Source organism: Stegodyphus dumicola, chromosome 9, assembly GCF_044657685.1.
Source record: "Stegodyphus dumicola isolate Sdum_Otavi_A_Nest chromosome 9, ASM4465768v1".
Taxonomy (NCBI): Eukaryota; Metazoa; Arthropoda; class Arachnida; order Araneae; family Eresidae; genus Stegodyphus; species Stegodyphus dumicola.
The window spans coordinates 143,564,632-143,583,095 of NC_140776.1; the positions used below are offsets into that span (position 1 = coordinate 143,564,632).

The 18,464-nt window shown below is 32.6% G+C and overlaps 1 protein-coding gene across 2 annotated transcripts in view; it reads left to right on the forward strand.

Moving 5' to 3' along the window:
• Positions 1-18,464, forward strand: part of LOC118199327 (axotactin-like) — a 260,812-nt gene that overhangs the window by 14,912 nt on the left and 227,436 nt on the right. Inside the window, exon 1 of one of the 2 annotated variants that reach the window (XM_085824184.1) lies at positions 15,203-15,349. The exons of the other annotated variant lie outside the window; for it this stretch is intronic. The gene's annotated coding sequence lies outside the window, so the exon portion shown is untranslated. Of the gene's footprint in view, positions 1-15,202; positions 15,350-18,464 lie in introns of those variants that run through there. 2 annotated transcript variants of the gene reach the window in all.

Genomic DNA, 18,464 nt, shown 5'->3' on the forward strand with positions numbered 1-18,464 from the left:
ACTTTTAGGTATGTAGGTTTTAGTTTAAAAGAATTTTCATCTTGTTTAAAAACTTGTTGAAAAATACACTCACCTTCTTTGTTGAAAACTACCAACTCATTATTGCAAATGATGCTGGCAGTCGTATAGACAAGATTAAATTCATATATTTTTGAGGAAAATTCTTGCCATGTTGCAGGAGTTATAACAACACCGCGTGTAGTAGGGTATAATATTTTATTTTGTTCCACACATTCACGTAGATGAATGTTCATTCTGTTTTCAAACTGATTTATGGACACAAAATATCCCCAACCAAGAGTCCACTGTGCAATCAACTTCGAACTTTCTTTTTTCTGTTCTCGATTATTCGGCATGAAGATATTTTCAGGAACAGACTTCATATAGTGGGCAAACCAGTCATCCTCTGGAAGTTCATCCTCATTATCTTCCAAGCGTCGTTTTTTAATTTTCGAAATTTTTATGTTTCGGAATGTGATACTAATTCTAGGATCTTTAACGTCAGGTTGAGAGGGTATTCCGTGCATCCAAAATTGATTCGTTGGGGGTTTCATTACAAGAAGAGTTCCATGAGTTAAGTCCACGCTTCGAGATGTGAAATTTCGCCTGGTAAATACCATTTGACGTTTTGCACCTAAACTGATGATAGGTATATCACTTTCAGGTTCGAGACAAGTTTCATTGTCTTTATGCATTGAAATTTTCGCCACTCCGTCAGGATAATAGTTCAATAAAGCAAAATTATATTTTTTGCCAGTTATCGTTTCAACATAATCTTTTACATTTAGAAGAGTTTGAGTCCATGGTTCTGCACAAATGCTTGTTCCAGAGAATTCGTAACTAAGTCCTTCATCACCAAAACCGAGTACTTTTCTTCGTGGAACATACTGAGTCCCATTAATTTCAAAACTAATATTTTTAAAATCATAATTTGATAGTTCATCTAGCAAAATATCAGCTTCATTTCGTGAATAAAATTCTTCGTATAATTCCACATTTAACTCTGTATCACATATATTCCTCATATTCGCTTCTGAATCTAACAATTCTGAATGATATAGAAATACGTAGCATTCTTAAATAGCAAAAATTATTTAAAACATACATTAACGAAATGATTTCATCAACACTTATCGTAAAACATTCTTGTCATGTCTTGTTTGTGAAGCCAGTCTTTCCGGCGTCATATGTGTAAAAATAATCATGATAGGATAGTGTGAAAGAGTTATAGTGTCCTAATGTTGTTATTCTGAACCTCGATATTACATATATGCATAAGGAGAATCTTAAAAGCATCATCCACTTATCATGATAGAGTAATGGAAAATTTCTAAAACTCTGATAATCATACGCGAAAGAATGTATTATCTTAAGGTTATTGTTGCTATTCCAAATTTGACAGTACATACAGAAGTGAAGGAAGATCCTTGATAAGCGCTTAATACTGAAATATGACATAGACTAAATATCAGAAAATGTAAGAAATATTTTGGTATGTGTGGATGAAACACTGAACGTGGTTGTAAAATTAGAAATGAAAATTATCAACACACTTAAAGGTAATCGGGATTTAAAACTAAACATGATGTTAGAAACTTTGAAGACCATAAAACTATATGAGAAAGAAATACATTTAGATATAAATGGTATTAAACTGTAAAGTTGTGAATGGAAATTTCTGAGTAAAACCTGTAGATGATCTATTATGATCGCAGAATAAAACAAGTATTTAAAAAATTGTAAGGAAATGTTTGAATATGGAGTAAATGAAAACAATTCATATCGTTAAAATGAATAAAAAGGGATAAAATGTTGGAATTACGAGTGATGAGACAGAAATAAAAACATTATAATAAATAAGTTAAACTAGAATTAAGAAATATAAACACAGAAGGGAAATCATGAACGTAAGAAAAGCAATTAACAGTTATAGACTTAAGTTTTTAAAAAAAATATTCGGTAATGTAAGGAAGATATTGTTGAACATGTGAAAGAAATTGGAAATTCCGTAGAAAATTTAGTAAAAGAACTAAGATCACGAAAAATAAACGTTTCTTTTTAAATAGAATTTCAAACCACTAAGTTAAAGTGTGTGTAGAATACTAGAATGGTTTAAAAAAAAGTAAATGAAGTTAAAATTCAGAATATACTGAACATTATAACGTTAAAAAAAGTGTGAAATTGCATCTAAAATTAAGTAGTGTAACAAATAAACAGCATGTGCGGTAACGTTTGTAAAATATAATATATAAGTTAAAAATCAGGGTATGCTGAAATGGTATGAAAGATATTAAAAAAAATAGTATGTGAAAATTAAATAAAATATTACAAATTAGAAACGTTAAGTATTAAAAAAATATGACAGTAAAGGAATATGTTATTATGAACAGAAAACCTGAGAAATAAGTTAAAGTTTCATGAAAAACTAGAAAGGATAAAAGTATTAGAATAAATTGATGAGTCGATTCAAATTCCATTTTCTTAAATAGGCTTTTTTACCTGAATCTGAATGTATCACATCAGCTTAGAGGTTAAAATCTTCAAACTACTGAGCTGGTGAGATATTTTGTTTGAGAGTTCAATTCTATATTTTGAATAATAGAATATTTTTTTAAAAAAAAGAAATTTCTAAAATAAATTATTTTCTTTTTTCGTCCCTAGAGGACGCCATGAGCAATTCCTAAATACATTATTTTCTTTTTTCATCCCTAGAGGACGCCATGACTCCGTTGCCAAATTAAAAAAACTAACTTTTAATGAAAAGCAGGAGGTCTACAACTCAATCAGTAGTCTACGAACAACTCAACTCCACTCGAAACCACGCCTCCTAGTGTGATGACGTTGCCTTTGGCCCCGCCCTCTGTGATGTCATTGACCACGCCCCCTGATCCACTGATCCACCTGATGCAGAACGCCCATTATCATGCTACTTATGTGTGACTTTGTTCAAACAGACTTTCTCGCCCCTCTTTGAAGTTTCATATTGTCTTCTAAAATCACAAATTATAGTATACAAAACAGGCTATAGGTATAGGCAAAAACTATAGTTATCCGCAATGATTTAAAATTTTCAGACTTTTGAAAATCTGCATCAAATCAATTTGATTTTTAAATCTAATACGCAAAGATGTTATTTGCCTAACGGAGTCACTTAAAGGAGAACATTTTAATGGAAACTGGCTTATTTTTACTCAAGGAAATACACACACGCAACCAGCACTTTGAGAAGTAGAGGATTCTTATTCGCTCGCCCACTGATGGGCCTCTAAATCAATTAGCTTTTAGAAATATGAAGAAATGCTTTCAGAAATAAGTGAATTAACTCATCATTTCACTGAAGATATTTTCTGAAAAAAAAAAGTGTTAATTTTTTAACTTATCTAACTACAGATTCTTCTTTTAAATGTTTATTTATTATTTCATTACATTTTTGTGTTGCTACATTCTTATGGATTTATGCTTTTCTGTTAGCTGTATCAGCCAGCAGTGTTTTGAGAAAATTATTACCACTAATTGATAAAATTCTGAATTTCGACGGAAGGCGGATGTACTAAAATTTGCATAGTAAAAAATAGTTTCATATTAATAAGAATTTCGACTGAACAAAAAATTTAAAGAGATTTGTTTACTATTTGACATTTAGGTTTTACTCATTTAAAAAAATTCCCATCCGTTTTTATTCTCCTCCCCTTTCGTGTGTGTGGGAGAGGGCTTGGTTTGGTTTGGTTTGGTTTAGTTGATTATGGCAAAGCACAATAGGATTATCTGTTTAAGGGGAGGGATGCCTTCGTGGAGGACCTTTCTAAGCGAAACTGGCTCGTATACACATTGCATATGGGGAAAACCAGGAAAATGCCAAAGCAGCCAGCCTGTTCGCCTAGAACAGAACGCAGGTTGGAACTAGCAATATTCAGAAATTTTACCGCTTGGCCGCTGGTGGACTTGTGTGTGTGGGGGGGGGAATGGTCTGTAGAACATGTGTATCTTCATCATCCTTAGCGAAATACTGAAAAAATTAATTTGAAAATAAAATATATGCAAAATGCCATTCAGATTAAAGTAAAAGTAACAGGGCCAAATGACAATTATTAGAAGTTCAAACAACAGTAATCAGCGTTAATTTTTATAAATTTACAGCGCTACTTTTAAAGATTTTACTACAGAACCTTCTCCTTCAGCTGCCGGAGTTTGCGTTTACTAAAAGCATAAATCTATAAAAATACACTAGTATCGCGTGAGCACAGGCTTATCTTTCATCATTTTCATTTCTGAAGGAGAAAGCTCTATAGTTAAACCTGTACAGACATTAGGTATTTTTTTGGAAGCAAGAGAGATTGAAAAATGAGCAATGCCTTCGCCGGGAATCGAACCATGGACCTCTGGAATACGCGCCCACCACATCACGAATGTCTGCTAAGAGGGCGGGAGAAATATCTTATAAACTCACCCTTTTAAAGGGCGACTGGGTATTTTAGGGGCCCCAATCGCCAAATCCTGGGTGTGGAGAATCATTATCCACCACCCATTTAGTTCGGATGCCACTGTAGAAGACATTAGATATTTTTTAGAAGCCAGAGCGATTGACAAATGAGCAACGCCTTCGCCAGGAATCGAATCACGGACCTCTGGAATACGCGCCCAGTATGCAGACCACCACACCACGAAGGCCTGCTAGGAAGGCGGGAGAAATACCTTGTAAACCTTCCGAACTGTATCAGTCGCTTCTCCTTTCACGGCATCTTCATGCAGATAAATCACCTTTTCAAAACCTGTGATTACTATTCTGCAACTCTTCATGGAAATACTCTCACTTATGCCTATAATTGCTATTCACGACTCTTCATGGAAGTATTCTCATGTTATGCCTATAACTGCTATTCATGATTGCATAGTAAAAAAGTTCTGCCATATGTGAATTATGCTATATTTATCAAAAGTTAGGCTCAGAATTTTTGAGTTACACACAGGTTAAACTGCATCGTGACTTCGTCACTTAATCAGCTTCTCCTGGGTACAGCTCTGACCTGAAGACATGAAATTTACTTAAAATGGCCGGTATATATTAGAATGAGATTTCACTCTGAAGGTTAAGTGTAGATCTCATTACGAAATCCAAATCTTATGAGATTTTACCATATACCGATTTGGCTCGTATTATCGTTTTGCAACCTTCGATTTCATTCCGTACGAAAGTAATTTAAATCGCACTATTTTTAATTGATCTCGAGTCATTAAGTACACCCACTTCAAAGGCGGCATTCGAACTCATCCTCAGCACAAGATGACAGAACACAAGCTAATCTCGTTGGCCTCGATTTGACCTTGATTTTCAGTATGTTTGTAAGGTCGGATTTACTGTAGGTGTATTCCATTTTCGGTTTAATTTTAATGCTCAGTATGGAATGGTACACAAATTTACTTCCTAGAATTTTCGGAATGATTACAAGAAGGATACTTCAGAATAAACACAAAAACGAATAACATCTTAATGAAATTCAAATCAGTGCGAAATGCGTGGATTTACAGGGAAATGTTTCGGAGAAACAGTGCCACATAAATCTGGTTTCCTGAGCTGGACTCAACATTCTCAGAATTTAACTACCATGAAAAAGATTTTCATCAGTTTTCTTCCGCTTACAGATTTATTTTTCTTAGTTCATACTAGAACAAATCCATGTAAATAAGGAATACATCGCATAGGTTTCGAGAATGCGATGCAGAATTCAAATAGATTAATTTCTTAACTGGGAACACAATTGTGTTGATACATCTATGCAATAAAAAAATCATATTAAAATATTAATGGTGCAGTGTACCTGCAACCTTGTTAGAGTTTTAGACTTGCGGATGAGAAGAAAAACATGGAGGCAAGAAAGTTGACATTTTATCTCCATGGTTTTAAACTGTAATTCTAATTGAAAGAAGTTAGGAAAATATTGAAAGACTAAAGTAAGAGTAACCTTGTTCCGTCCGTATTTGTTGAAATGCACTTTTAATTTGGTACAGTTTCTTTAAAAAATTCACATATCTATAAACATGTTTAATTTTAGAATTTTCAAAGCTAGATATCTCTAGAACTACCAGATGACCCGCTTTGTGCATATTCCATATGAATGAAATAGAAATAGCTCTTTTTAAATATCGCAGATTTGTAAGATCGCAGATTTCATAGAAGTTTAACAAGCTTGTTATTGCACGTCTATATTCGTATTTCTTGGAAGCTAGCTGACTGGCCCATCCGTTCTAAATTATTGCGTGATGCAGGAAAAAGTGTTATTGATTTTTATAATCGGGAATTGTATAGTTAGTCTTATGAGTTGTTATCGTCGAGGTTGTTTACACATTGCAACACTTTTTTTTTCTCATTTACAAAGAACACAAGTAGTGTCATGAAATTTTAACACACGCGCAAAAATGATGCGAGAGCTAGGGAACGATGACTGCGTAAGATACTGATTTTTCTGTAAAATAAATTTAGTATCATATGAAAACTCCAGTTTTGAAGTTTATTTTAGTTATTTTTTTTAGTTAGCAACTAAGTTCGAAAAATAAAAGGACCTATTAATAAGATAAAATCTGACAGATTTTGCAGAAATTTGCAATTTAAAAATCCTATGATAATAAATTTATGCTTGACTTAGAGACTTGGTTGATTAAATTTTTAATGCAGACGTTTTCGACAAAGTTATAAGATTCCATAAAAAAATCATTCACAGTTATGTAAGGGGATCGATCATCTTTCTCTTTAATTTTGCAAAGCAAATAATACCTGTGATCGACGGTGATTGTGCAGAGCTCTATTTAAACTCTGTAGATTTCTTACCCCTGTAGAGATGAATATAGTATTATCTGGAAACACTTAGTAGTTTTGAGATTAACGCACTTCAGTTTTAAGTCCGGAATACTGAATCCATTTTCGACTTTTAGCTTAAAAAAAAATGAATTCTGTGCAATAAATTTGTTTTGATAAATTACATGTACTATTAAATTCGTTTACTAATATGATGTTAAATTCGTATTGCATGCATTAACAAATATTTTTATTAATATTTATATTTTATAAAAAGTTAACTTTCATTTTAAAGGACAAATTAATAAAAAAAGTGTGTCATGAGAACAAATATATTCCCTCACAGAATAAAAAATCATTTAAAAATGAGAATATTCCAATAAATTCAGTATGTCGAAAGTGGTACATTACAACAACTGATCAAAACTTTCACTGTCAAAGAAACAAGCTATAGCTGAATTATTATTATTGTTATTATGCATCTTATCGATATAAGGCAATTCAATTCCCTTTCCCAGCGTCTCTTACGGCATATAATCTCTAGGAGAAAAATTCATCACAATGATCTGAAAACCAGAACGTAATATCATCATCTCACGCAAAACGCATCTCATGAAGACCAAAGTATTACCATTAACTGTCTTTGATAATCCACTGCGATTATTTTTCGCGTTAATGATAATCACTTGCTATAGCCCTTTGGCATCCCTGATAAAACTTAAGCAAAACATCGGCCGTTGATGCTGAGATTCAAAAGTTTAGCTCGCAGAAAAGGCATTTCTAAATCCTGCTGTGTGTTTATTCACATGATTGAAATGTGTAACTACGTTCATCTATAATCTCACATCTACATGGAAACTCTTATTGTTAAAAGTAACTCAAAAATTGTAACACGACCTGTTTTCTGTGTCTCCGTTAACCTTTTTTGAGACCTAAAGAGTTGAGACATCGGATATTTCCTTAAATACAATTCTTCGCTGCCAAATGAAATATCAACAGTCTCAGATACATATCTAATAGTTACTTGTTATCTGATATCCCCATTTTCCTCATTTTGGCCATCATGTCCTCTGTAATTGATATGACTGGAGAATTGATTATTTTCACAGCAAATTCTCCCACTGCAAATTAAATTCTGCTTCCCTTTTTTTTAGCACTACAGAAAAGGTTAGCGCACTGTATTCCTAATCTTTCGCACAAGTCCTTATGGATGTCATGTTTAGGCTTTGGCTGTTAAAAAATAAGTTTTAGATATCAAATTTATCATTAAGTCCTATATAAAATTCTACAAGTATTCCATCTAAATTTTTCCAATTTTTAATAATTTTTCTATGAACTTTTTGATCGCCGACCGTGTTTAAATAATAAATATCTAAACATAAGTCTTCCGATTACGAAAAAGATACATTTCTAAGAACGGCTGTCATGCAGACTACACATGTTTGAATTTATATGTGTAACGCTCGAAAAGATAAGAGGCAGCTTTTGATATAGACTGTTATGCTATAGTCTAGCTTTGCTCCAAAATTTACATTGCTTTTTCAAAATAAGAATTTAATGCAGTACAATCTCCATTTAAACGTTCTTAACGATCGTTGTCCATTTTTGGTCCCCAAAATGTTTTATATAAACAATGACACTTACTCCCACATTCATTATTCCGATTTTTAGATTATAGTTTAACCAAATTAATTATTTATTAATCATGTTCCTGACGGATTATTCTCCGCAGGGATTGTTTAAAAAAAATCTGGAACGAAGAAAAGGGTTTCCACATAGTTTCCTGAAATTTAACAACTTGTTGTTTGGGAATGGAACAACTTTGTAAGGATTATGTTAATTTTATTAACAGTTAAATTTTAAGTTAAAGTTCCTTTCCTGTCAAATTCTTAACTTCAACTTACTACTTCCGGCCAGAACGTAGTTTTGGAATTTGCTGAATATTTAATGAGAAGGAGCGGTATTTAAACCACGAAGTTACTTACCGAGACAGAGGAAACAGAGTTTCTGAACTACGCGCGTCTGCCTTTTTGGCCGCTCTCTCTCTCAAAGCTGTTATACGCTCGGCCGTACTCGGACCCTTGCTAAGCATCGTAGTAAAATAGGTTAAGGGGCCAACTCTCTTTGTATCTTGATAGCTTTGGCTATACTTGGTTAGTTAATCTTAGTTTTAGTTTAATTCTTAGTCTTTTAAGTTCAAGTCCAAAGTGCGGACTTTATTTGTTCACTCCCTGGCGGAGTTTTGTGAAATCTTATAGAAATAATAAAGGTTTATTTACCCTTCTCTCTTGTTGTTTCCTGTCTTCGAACTCTAGTGATTATTCGCTTATCAGTTCCTAGGTTCTTCACTTCCAACATTAACTTAGATTTCAAGTGAGGGGCCTTACAACTTATATATTTTGTATTGGTCACACGTTCGCAAGCAAGGTTCAAAGTTTTCGTGACAAGTGACGCAACCTCGATATGTGTACTATTGCTAGTGCGCAAAATGTCAAACCGATATTCCAGCTCTGTCCATATTATAGTGCAAGATGGTGTGATCTATGTTTGCAATGGCACTGGTCTTCAGGTCAGCAATGTTTGACACTCTCGAACAATATATGTAGGGTTATTATTTGAAACTTACTAGTTATTCTGAGGATCTGCACTTTTCCTTTCCGATTTCCTCGTCAGAACGTAAATTAGATAACTAGTATAACTGAGGTTTTTGCATTTTACAAGAGAGCGTGTTTCTAGCCCGCACATGCAAGCTGTCTTTAATTCCTGCCAGCTGTGATAGTTGTAATTATTAACTTTCAGTTATTCGCCATCGAATAACTTGATTTTGACGCTCCGGTTAGAATTACCGAACCAGCTTAGAGAAAGATCTAAATTGTCCAGTCTTTGACTACTGTTCCACGATTTAACTTTAATTTGACTGATCTGTTTCGGTACATCACCACGAGCTGTGGCTGATATTATTAACTTAAGAAAGAGCGTTTATGTTCTAAATTTTATTTAGATAAAAAGGTTTTTTAAACCCTTCCACGACTTTCCAGTTATTCCAAACATATCAGTAATACACTTTACGTCTGCTGAGGTTACTGGGCTAATTAACATTTCCAGCTTTAGTAAAACCTCATAAGTAAACAATGTACTTAACAATTTAACATAATCCCATAGAAAGACGTCCAAAGCGGTTATCTCAGGCGAACGTGTTGGCCATGGAATGGGTCCATCCCAATGTTGGGGAATAATTTGTCGAGCAAATTGCGAACGCACAATGCCCAGTGTGATAGTGTGCCATCCTCCTGAAAAATTACCTTTGACTGATGGTCCTCCAGCTGTTGATAAATGTAATTAGTGAATGTATCGAGGTAAATTTACACTGTTTCTGTTTATTCATGGAAGAAAAATAGACCTAAAAATTCTGTCATACAGCATTTCACATTAAGCACTAATTTTGGGGCTGTCCTGCTTTAAATCTCTTGTGACATGAGAACATTCGAATCCCCAAATTGTCACATTATGTGTGTATTAAACAGAAGCAAATTATTAAGAAAGCACTTTACGCATAATAACGCCACTAAAATTTATAGAGTGCTCACAATAACAAATATATACGTATTTATTGTTTGTAGAATCTTCTTTTTTGGCTTAGAAATGTCATAATACAATAAGGCAACAACGCTAAGTACTTGAACCTCGGTCCTCGAGGTCGAAAAAAGCAATGTAAATTTTTCGGTAAGTCCTCGTTATTAGAGGTATACAGTATGCAATTAAGTAATATTAATATTAATTCATAATATGTAAGTAAATAGTTAGTCAAATTAATGTATATGGCAAGAGAGGTGGGGGACTCTCGGACCCGTCCCCCGGGTTGCTGTCCTTCAAAATTGGGAGCGGAACTGAACAAAGTCGTACTGTTACCTATGGTGCCCAAGGCTCTAGCCAGCGCGACAGGTCTTGCCTGCTTGCCAACGATGAATGCCAAATGATGCCACGATGAATTCCGTGGGCTTGCTCCGATAGCAGACAAGCGAGATTAGTCACGACAACGACAATAATTTGTAGATATTCAATTTCAGTTATGACACCCAAGTTTGATAAGTATTTCAGGGGTTTCTTCGGCAAAGATGGATGACAAAAAATAGTCTAGAACTATGAATTATATTATGAAATCAATTTATAGTTTAATATAAAATGATGCATAATTTTACTGATGTATTGTGAAAACCATTGCTATTTTTATAATCGGAATGAAAGAATTAAATGAGAAAATTAAATTAACGAAAAGGAAAATTGTTTAAATGTTAAATAATTAATAAAAACATGTACAATGAACTTCGTGGAATTTAACATATACAATGTACGAGTGTACTAACATGATAAAAATTGAAATGTCTTAAAACAAATCTTAAGTTTGTGAACAGTGACAGTGCGTTTTCACAAGGAGAAAAATAACTGAATACCTGTATTGCGTGCTTGGAATCGAAATAAGAAATAAAACTTCCGAGTTGTCGCATTCTTGAATAACGGCCTGTCAACTTTTCACTGTGATTAGGCATATGTGTCGCAAAGACTTTATTATTAAGTCACTAAAAATAATTTAATTCAGTTTCTTTGAAGATTTTTTGTTGGATAATTTCGTTATCATGAATACATGTGTCAAATTTGCTACATTCATTTGCACTCAAAGGTTGCCAAGCTGCTTCTGCTGACAGTTGTTACTGACATCTAAATTTCATTCAGTCGCATTACTGACTGTTTTTAAGTTATAAGGCATTTTAACAACGTTCTTTTCTAACAATAGTAACTCTATCAATCGCTAAAAGATACTCTTCGATTGTCAAGAATTCTTGTTTTCAAACAGTAGTACTTTTTTAAAATTATTATCCCAAAGGAACAATTTGCCCAGAAGAGCTATTAGTTTCGTTTTGGCAACTTTAAAACTGTGGCCACCAAATATTAGAACCCTGCATTATATTTAAAGAAATGAAATAATGAAGAATATGCATGACTGCATGTATGTTTCCCGCACTGTGTAAAAACAACGGTACCTAGACGCATCAAATTTTGAATAACGTTGTCCTCCTATCGAATATGGATATCTGGAAGCCCACATTTGGAATTTAGAATTTGTTTTATTATCTATTTCATATTTTGTAAAACTTTAACGAATTGTTGATTAACAAACTCAACGATTTCAAAGCGACCAATGGCAACATTGTACTAAAAAAAAAAAAAAAAAAAAAAAAAAAAATCTCCAGCGCGCGAGACTGAATATCGGAAATTCTAAACATATGCTCTTTTTAAATTATTTTGTTATGCTGTTGAATTGAATTTTATGCGGTTTAAGTGCGAAGAACATCTCTACATATAATAAAAGAATATTTAATAAATAAAAGTAACACACAAAACGCTCAAAAACGTAAACTTTAGGGGTAATATAAAATCTGAAAGTTGATTTTTTTATTTATTCTTTTTTAAATTACATTTTTTTTTCTGTTTCATTAGTTTCTAGTTGTTCTTTATTTACTTGGGAGTTATTATTGGTAATGCAGTGCAGTTGGAAATGCTTTTCAACTGTTATGAACAAATCGAACTCAGCAGCTTTAGGTTGAGGGTTGAAGTAATGATTATCATAATCCAGTTGCAAAACAGAACAAATTAATACCCAGGTGCAACAAATTCAATGTAAAGCAAAAATTAAAGTATCTCAGGAAATACATGAGCGATCAAATTAGGGCTTTAGTCACCCTCATTTTTTACATTAACATCCCTGCCTAAATTTGTTCATATTGCTTAAGTTTATGAGATATAGCGGTTCTCAACCTTTTGACTAACGCGGACCATCTAAACAAAAATTGAAAACCTTTAGTACCGCCACCATAAAGTTCTACTACCACCACCAATCTTAAACAAAGCTCAGATCGCATAAATTTACAAGTGTTAGAGAAAAACTCAGTCAGGATGGTGGAGTTTTAATTTTTAATTTCATAGCTAAGAATACTTTGCTTCTTAGCGTACCATCTATTTTTTCTCTTGCATTGCGTACCATTAGTAGTACGCGTATCACCGGTTGAGAACCCCTGAGATAGAAAATTTGGACTTCCGATACTTTATTTTCATTTTTAAACTTTTTTTTTTTTTTTTTAAATTTTATTTTGGGAACTAAAACTAAGAAAACATAATAAATACAAATGAATATTCGAAGACATTCAAAGCAAAATGAAATGAGATAGAATAACTAAGATATAATTTTTGCTTATACTTTAAACCGTATATTCAAAAACTGTGTAAGCTTTTACGTCTGATATCAAAAATTGATATACCAGGGGGTGTAGACAGACATTAGTGACTTTATCACTTCTGCTTGATTCCATCTTAATTTGTTTCACTGTTGAATAAACGTTGTATGGGAATTGAATGAATCGACATAATTAATAAATAAATTGTTTTGGAGACAAATTGTCAATCGAAACTTAAATAACTTGAAATCGTACTGTAATACTTAAGTACTAAATAATAATAATTAAGATATAAAGTCTTAAATAATAGGAAGTTTGTATGCTTTTTAAGACCCACACGTGTCCTGTTCAAATAAAAATCGACTTTTTATCGAAAATTTAAACAAATAAAAATTGGCAGTATAATACGAGTAATACAATTATAAAAATTAATTTTTACGAAAATTCAGAAATCATTCGATCTCTTAAAAATTTTTATCATCGTAGTGTAAGAATTCCCTTAACATGTTAAATATGGGGAACTACACTCAATGTTAACATAAGCTTTTATATTAAATTGTTTAACCGTAAAAGTGTACGGAACCGTTAATTGTATTTTGTATCGTTGATGTTGTTATGCTTCAAACTAAAAGGATACGTTACGAAGTGGATTATACAGGTAATCATTGCTAAAGAGTATCTTAAAAAGCTTGAAACATTTTGTTACTAATTTGAAAACGTATTCAAAATAACAGTCTACGAGTAATTAATTATAAGAATAGTGTAAATCAATGATGACCATTAATACGACTCGTTATTTTTATTTTATTTAATGATTTTTTACCATTTGATTTGCTGCAGTAGCAATTTTAATGAGCTGTTTTAAAATTTAATTATCGATTTCAAAATTTTGAAGTATTTCGTCAACAAATCGATATTTTTAGTAGCCAGTTAAAATTAAAAATGGAGTTTTAGCAAGATGAATTTCAGTTAGAACTGTTTGAACTTCATTAGGATCCATCACTTTGTACATTACAGAAAAGTAAGTCTATTTCGTAAAAATTGCTCCCAAACAAACGGCATCTGCTATCGAGAAAATGGCTATTAAACAATGCTCATTCAGCAGTACTTAGTTTTTGAGATAAACATTTCTACCACGAAGATAATCAAATCGAAAAAACAAAATTGACTGTGGGATATTACAGAATATCTCTCACGGTGACCACCTTCCTATGTAACCATTCTGAAAATGATCAGTATTTTTCAAAACAAATTTAAATAACAGCAACCGATAATCATATTCTAAGAGACGGCCACTTCTATGAAAGTCTAAAATCTTCGAAGACTTCGGGTGATCGTCTTAGGGAAGTTTCACTGCATCCTCAGGATTACAAGTTCACTACATCCTCAGCATTCAGATTTCTTTGCTAGTACAATTAAAAAAAGTATTAAATAAATTTCTTTCCACTGATTTATTAATTTAATAATAAAGCTTTTAAAATAACATATCGCTGTAATGAAATTTTGGCAAATTATACTGTTCGCACTAAATAATTTTCAAATTATATAAAAAACATAAATTATTTAGCATAACATTTATAAACATTTTATGAATTATTAATAATATAAGATTTGACATCTTAATAAGGTTATAACCATTTGATAACATCAGTACTTTATTATCGAGTTATTTTTAAAAAAGGAAAAGAAAAGGGAGGGATTATCTTTTTAAGTTTCGGTCTCTGATAGTAAAATTCATGGCCTTGTATTAGTTTTAATTGCTATTAAATAAATAGAAACTTTGGCGCAAATTTAAATACACAATTGAATCAGTTTTATAACATGTTTTAAATCTGTAATATTTCTAAATTTAGTAAATTTTGTCTTTTATTCTTAAGGTTAAAAAAAAAAAAATTATAAAATTTTTCATTGGCGGAAAAATTAATACTTTATAACCTTCTAGGCTCAGATAAGCATCACAGTGTAGGCTTTTTCAACAGCGCCCAAATCAGAAAATTTTATGCTGTTATCCATTTGATAGTTTAAAAATCCCTGCAGCTACAGCAGCAAGCAACGATACAGCGCTTCTTTCGCTTCTACCGGCGTCGCTGCTCTAATGAATTCCATTCATGCGAAGCAGTCTGTGGTTCCTTTCCCCCGCGCTGTTGCTCAGTGTAACACCGCGCTTTCACAATGGACTCGCCCGACCTTCAACAGGTGAAAGTGGGGCTTGCAGTCGCAGAGTTCTCGGCGAGCGACACACTGTAATTATATATCGGCATTAGCAAGTGATAACGTTAAGAGTGTGCACGACGGTTTTCAGAAGCGACGAATTTCTTTAGCGAAACAGGTAAATAAATTTCTTCCTATCACTTTTGCTCATGAACCTGCTATTTTAAAAAAACTCTTCCGTACTTCAGAAAGGAAACAGAAACCGGTAATCGGCCTAAGGCACTTTGGACTGGTTTATGTGAAAGTTATAATAGAATCTTGCTTAACTGTAATGTTTCTTGTAAATTGTTTTGCGTTTCGTGCGCTATTTAGTTTTGTTTTGAGTGTTTTCTCTGGTAGCTGAATTTTTCAACTTTTCAGAAGCTTTTAAACGGGTATTCGAATGTTAACATTCGTTTCTTAAGAAAGCAGTACTTCGCTCTAAACAGCTGTGATTCTTGTTCGGCAGAAACACGCGTTGAAGAAAAAACAAACAACTGCTTCTTTTAACTGGTATTCATACCTCAAGCAAATTGTTTATGTTTAATGTGCTCGACGCTTTCTGTTGCTCCCATCATCAGCAAAACGGACTTAAAGCACCTACAGGTGTTTCATTGCGGCGATTTTTAAGTTTTTTACCATTCTGTAGCTTGTTTTCATAATGATTCTTTTGGCATATCTATGCTATGTTAGTCATACTGAGGATTATTATTATTATTACTATTATTATTATTATTATTATTATTATTATTTTCAGTTCCGTAGACTATTTTATTTATTCTGAATGGCGTGAAAACTTTCGTTTCTGAAACTCGAATTTACGAAATATAATTCTTTCCTCACACAGTATACATTTCGGTATATTTACTTATCAAGTATTTGTACAGTTTATATGGATGTATTTGTACAGGCCAATTCAAGTTGGAAAGGTCGATAATGTACTTGTTAGTATCACGAATATAAAAGAAACCGAATGCAAAAGAATTTTTACATACGCTTCTAGAAACAGTAAAACTTCAAGCGAGTTCTAATTTTACTCGTTTTTTATTTCGTCAATGTATGTCTTATTTTGTGTATTTAACAATTAAAAAGTTTATTTTTTTTATCAAACTACTTCATATATTTAAATCTGATCGTAGTAGAGTATTTCTGAATGTTGATATTATATGTTATTGAATATGAAATAGTAATATTAATTTAGTGGTCTCCGAAAATAATTATCTGATCCATTTACATTAGTGATGTAATTAAATTAGTCTTATAAGAAGCTAAATGCAGAGCGAGTACAAGAAGCTAAATATGCACATTTAGAACTTAGATAAAAGATTAAAAATGTATAAATACTGTGGAATAAAAATTCTGGCAGTAGCTTATAATTTAAAAAGAGAAATAACATTTATTGCTTTGAAATTAATTTTTCCATGGAAATATCGCATGTAAACATGAAGCTGCGGATCAGACCATTTGTTTTTCACTTTTCCAAAGAGAAATGTTTAATACCTCAATTCAAAAATGTTGTAAGATGTAGGACATTATTTCAATTCAGAATAATGAACATTATTCATCGAAAAAGTGAAAATTGCTACTTTCACATGGAAAGAAGACTCTGCACGAATATCCAGAAGAGGTATTTACTGTTTCTAAAGTGAACACAACAGAATCCACCATATCAGTTGCAAGGTTTGTACAAACAAAAATAACATTTGTAGCAACAACAAATAAATGATAATAAAGATTTACGGCTTGAAAAGTTAAAAAATAGAATGTCCACCAGCTTTTGTCGAGCATGTAACTAAATGCAGTAGAATTGCAGAAAATACAATTCACGTCCTAAACGCTCTCTATGAACACAATTTATTTGATTAAACGGAAGTATAAGACTGGATAATCATAGGTTTAATTAAAGGACAGGAGAGGGGAAAGAAGAAGAGAAGTTTGTTAACGAAAGAAAGAAGTGAGAAGTAAAAGGTGTACAAACTTGGCTCCCATAATACAGATATAAGTATGCTCATTTTAAGTTTCTCGTAGAGTGACAAATTGCAAATAAGAAAAGTGGAAAAAATATTAAAATTAATTCATTAGGAATGGGCTATATGTCTAATATTTGCAGAAGAAATTCCATCTCTTAATCCTAATGACTTTCAAAGAGTAAAATTCTGCCAAGACAAAAGCCGTTAGTATTTCGAAAACTATTGTTGCTTTTCTTGCGGGGGGGGATGTAGACTACAGGTATTGGATATATGTATCTTTTCAAATATAGGCCAGTGGTGTATTTCTGCAAAGTCCGTTGTTACTTTTACGTATATACTATTGTGCCGAGTTCTTTCTCGAAGCATAAATCTATCCAGATTGATTTACTTGGGAAAGTAGTTAAATGAGGGTCGGAAAGCAGTTCCTCCGAAAGATTATACGAAAAGCCTATTTGTCATGGAAAATACAATGTAGACTTTTACAGTCCCCCCCCCCAAAAAAGTCATCAGATCTTAATATTGTGTGCATTAATTAAGTGGCCCCGAAATCTTTTGAAAAATGTATTAGCACCCTTTTTACGTGCATTATTTATCATCTTTCTTTTTAATCTTCTATTTCTTGGAAAAATTTCATCAAAATATTCTTTCTCCTTATGTAGCACAGCATTTAAAAATACGCAGGGCCCGCACTAGACACCAGAATTTAGGGTCGGTAAAATTTTTAGAATTTAGGAAGACATAGGGCATCAGAATTTAGAACCAGCATAGATGGCACCCTGTGGCAAAATGCCTAGCGCTTTCCCTGAAAATACATTGTCTTAGTTCCGTTGAAGCTTATTCAAAAAAAAAAAAAAAAAAGTAGTTTTAATTTTCAATCACAAATTTTTTGGTTTAGAATTTATGTATATTTCAGTTTGCAAATGCATTTAAAGTTGTGTTCTGTTAGAAACAGTGATTTTTAATAACTGTACAATCTTTATTCTTTTTATAAACTTAATTATTACAACAAGCAAGTTTAAAATATCAGTAATTGTAATAAGAAAGTAATTGGCTACCTCAAAATTAACAATCTAGATTTGGTGATCTCCCCCTAAATTCATCTGTTCTCCCAAATTCGAGATCTTTCGACGTTACGTAACGCTGCTTGAAAAGGGTAACCAAAAGTAATATTAACCAATTATAGAATCGCATCTAATCTGGTATAAATACTCTGGCAAGCATGGACCTTATAAGAAATAGACTAACCCAAATGGGTTTTCGCCCTCGTCTGAGGCGTTCCCGGCT